Source organism: Elephantulus edwardii, unplaced genomic scaffold (genome assembly GCF_000299155.1).
Source record: "Elephantulus edwardii isolate Elephantulus edwardi_28Jun2011 unplaced genomic scaffold, EleEdw1.0 scaffold00013, whole genome shotgun sequence".
In the NCBI taxonomy this organism is placed as follows: domain Eukaryota; kingdom Metazoa; phylum Chordata; class Mammalia; order Macroscelidea; family Macroscelididae; genus Elephantulus; species Elephantulus edwardii.
The window spans coordinates 8,974,888-8,979,271 of NW_006399763.1; positions in this window are offsets into that span (position 1 = coordinate 8,974,888).

The following is a 4,384-nucleotide window of genomic DNA, read 5'->3' on the forward strand; positions in this document are numbered from 1 at the left end:
ACTTGAAACATTTGCTGCAGAAGATTAACTTCACAACTTTCAAAAAAGCAAAAATCCTCACTATAAGGCCAATAGGCTATACCATGAAAGAGAAAAAGTTTGAAGTGATCAATGATTTAATTGTACTTAGATCTGCATTTCTACTATCAACACCCAGGGAACTAGCAGTCACGAAATCAAAAGATCTATTGTATTGGGGAAATATGTTGTCAACAACTTCTACAAAGTGGTATAGAGCAATGTTTTTTTGTTGTAGATAGTTTAAGGTAGGTAGTTTAAGGACTGAGATGGGCTGGTCCAAGTCATACTTTTTTTTTCTCCTGCTTTTTATATATCTGAAAGTAGGACAATTAATAAGAAAGAAGAATCATTACCTTCAAATTGTAGTCTTGGCAGATACTACTGAATATTCCATGAACTATCAAAGAACAAAGATATCTATCTTGGAAGAGGTCCAGTCAGAGTGCCCTTTAGAAGCAAGGATGGTGAAATGCCCTGTCACATACTTTGGATATATTGTCAGAAGGGGATATGCCTTGGGGGAAGATATCATGTTGGAAAATGTGGAAAATCAGAAAGAAAGTGGAAGGCACTCAGCAAGATAGATTGAAACAGTGACTATAAATATGAATTCAAGCATATCCAAGATGATGAGGATGACACAGGATAGGACAAGGTCCGCATTTGTGGTTCAGGGCAAGATTCAGATCTGTTGTTCATAGGGTCACTTGTTTTGTTACCTAGTAGGGAACTGACCCATAGCTGACCCTCCAGTGGTTTTTCAGAGGAAGTAAGTTGTATGAGAAGATACTGCACACCCAAACTTCTCCTATGGAGAAGCTGGTGGATTCTATCTGTTTATTTTTGGCTCTCACCACTAGGCCACCAGAGATCCTAATATTAGTCCCAATTAATTCAATGATACATAACAATAACAACTAAAATTGATGGCTTTTAATTGTGATGCCAATTACTTCAAAAGAATAAACATAACTGTGTTGGATGAAGTCCAGTGAGAATGTTCTTTAGAGATTTTGATGGTGAAACTTCATCTCATATATTTTGGGCATACTTTCAGAGGTGGCCAGTCCTTGGAGAGAAACATCATGTTGAGAAAGGGAAAAGGTCAAAGAAAAAGAAGACAATCTTCATTGAGATGGACTGGCACAGTGACCACTCCAGGCCTTGAGCATGACAGAGGAGGTGAGGATGGTATAGTACAGGGCCTGTTGTTTATAAGGTCTGTACAAGTTATAGCCTACTCCGAGCATCAAACAATATGTTAAAGAGTATAGGGGAATTGAGTAATGACTCAAATAATATTGATGATGATTTATTTTTAGTTATTTTTCATAAATTAAGTAATCAAATTATTCCAGTGAATAAGTAAAATAAACGGAAACAATGGAGGTTTATTTGTTTTCTGGACTTAAAATTCCAGTGAATACATTATTAGAATTTTTTGTTAGAATATTATTTTTATTGTAAAACTTTGACTACGTTCTAATAATATAGTAATATAGATATTAAAACCCCTTTCAATTCCAATCTTTTTATGCTGTGATAGTATTTTACTGTTAGTAGTTGTGGTTATGTTAATGAACTCTGACTCACAGTGACTCCAGGACTGTAGAGTAGAACATCCATACAAGATTTTCAAGGCTATGACCTTTCAGAAGCTGATTATTGGACCTGTGCATCATGGCGCTTCTCAGTAGGTTTGAACTGCTAACTTTTCACTAGCAGTTGAGTATTTAACTATCTCAGGACTGAGCATATCTAAAATTAAAATTTATAAAATAATTTTTACTAACCCTTGTCAGTATACAATGTATTTTATTTGCTCATATGTAAATTAATTGGACAAAATCCTTTAAACAAAATCAGTCACTATATCAATTTTCAATTGCTTCACGTGCATCTGAAAGTTTGTCAACAAATGAGAAACACCAAAGAAGAATTTATGCCTTTGTATTATGGTGTTGGCAAAGAGTATTAAATTTGCCATCTACTGCCAGAGAGACACACAAGTTTGTCTTGAAGAAAGTACAACCAGAGAGTTCCTTAGAGGCACTGATGTGAAATGTCTTCTCATTTACTTTGAGCAGGTTGTTGGAAGGATCCACTCCTTGGAAAAAAGACATCACAGTGGGAAAGATAAAAGTTTCTCCTTTGGTGGCATAGCAGAAAAAGAAATTATCTACCTAGCTAGCTTTCTGTTTTTCATTCTGTTTATATATCTATCCTATACCTGGCTAACTGACCCACTAATTGGAACAAATCCAAATGTGTCACCATCCTGAAGAAAAATGACCCAATAGCATGTAGAAATTATCAAACAGTATGGATTGAAGTTTAACATCACGAAAACAAAGATTCTCACCACTGGACCAATTGGAAACATCATTATGGATGGTGAAGAGATTTGAGATTGTTAACAGTTTTATTTTGCTTGGTTCCATAATCAATACTCTTGTTGCCAGATGCCACAAAATTAAGAGACTAATTGCATTGGGAAAGTCTGCTGTCAGGGACCTCTCCAGAGTACTGAAGAGCAATGACGTCAGGCTGGAAATTAAGGTGTGCCTGATCCGGGCCATAGTTTGCAATTGTGTGCTTTGCATCAAGAAGCTGGACAGTGGCTAGGGAAGTTGGAAAGAGAATTGATGTCTTTGAGCTATGGTTCTGGATAAGAATGTTGAATATACCATGGACTGCTAGGAGAACAAACAGCTTCATCCTTGAGAGGGTGAAACTAGGTTGCTCTTTGGAGACAAGGATTCTGAAACTTTGTCTGACATACTTTGGGCATGTTGCAAGGAGGGACCATTCCTTGGAGAGGGACATCATGTTTCAGAGGCTAGAGGGACAACACAAGAGAGGAAGACCTTCGATGAGATGTATCGATTCAGTGATTGGGGTAATGGGAGTAGATGTGTCAGAGACAGTGAGGTTGGCACGGGATAGAATAGGGTTTAGGGTTCTTGTGCATAGGGTCGCTATGAGTCGCAAATGACCTGATGGCACATAACAACAATAGCATAATTAATGTCACATACAAATAAACTTTTGCGAAGATAACCTTAAAAAGTGTTTCAGCAGGATAGTGACAGGAAACGACCAGAAATTCAATATGGATATAGATGAGGAAAATAGTTGAAGACTATAATTGTTGATATCAGATGACTCTTGCATAAAATAGATAATACTAGAGGGGTATTACCCTATTTGATTGAATACAAAAATGATATTTGACTCTATGAATCATGACACATGACAGATAACAGTGATAAAAATGGGTATTCTCTCCATATAAATTTGCACATGAAGAACCTGTGCATAGGGTAAAGGGTAGTTATTCAAACAGAACAAAGGAATAATTAATGATTTAAAGTCAGGAAAAATGTTCTTCAGGGTTGTATTCTTTCACCACACTTACTCAATACTTATGTTGAGAAAATAGTCTGAGAAACTGGAATATATGAAGAAAAAATAGTATCTGTATTAAAATAAATCTCTTTAATAGCTTTAATAATATAAATTAGCCATACTTTAATCTCCCAAGTAGCATTCTTTCTCTTTAACACTTTAAAGAATTCCTTTAGAGAATATTTGCATGACTAAATTTGTTGTTTGATTTCTTGATTTCTCTTTCTGGTACCATTGATTATAGACCAAGTAAAATTAAATACTTTCACAATTTTGGTCTTTTCTCAGTTTAATTTATAGATACATATTAATATAATTTTATGTGGAAAATCAAATATACATAAATATAATTTAAAAATAAGCAATGTAAATATTTCAGTCCTTAAAAAAATAGTAGCCACATATTGTTAGTGTTAATGTGCTGTCAAATTAACTATGATTCATACTAACTTTCTGAATAACAGATCTGAACTCTGCCCTATCCTGTGCCATCCTCATCATTTCTGATATAGTCACTGTGCCAATCATTCTTATTGGTAATCTTCTCTTTCACTAATTCTCTAACTTTCCAATAAGAATGCCTTTTTCCAAGTGTTGGCAGCTCCAAGAAAGGAAAGGTTATCCAACAAAATATGAAAATTATCAAACAATATTAATGTCACATACAAGCAAAATATTGCTGAACACCATCTAAGAATGTCTGAAATATGACATTGACTGGAAACTATCAGACCTTCAAGATGGTTTGAGAAGAAACTACGGCACCAGGGATATTATTACTGAAGTCTAAAAGATCCTACCTAAAAGAAGAAAATACTAGAAGAATGTCTATTTGTATTTTAAATGTATAAAGGCATTTGATTGTGTGGATCATAACAGACTATTGTTGGCAATGAGAAGAATGACAATCTTAAAACACTTAATTATGCTCATATGAATTCTATACCTATACCAC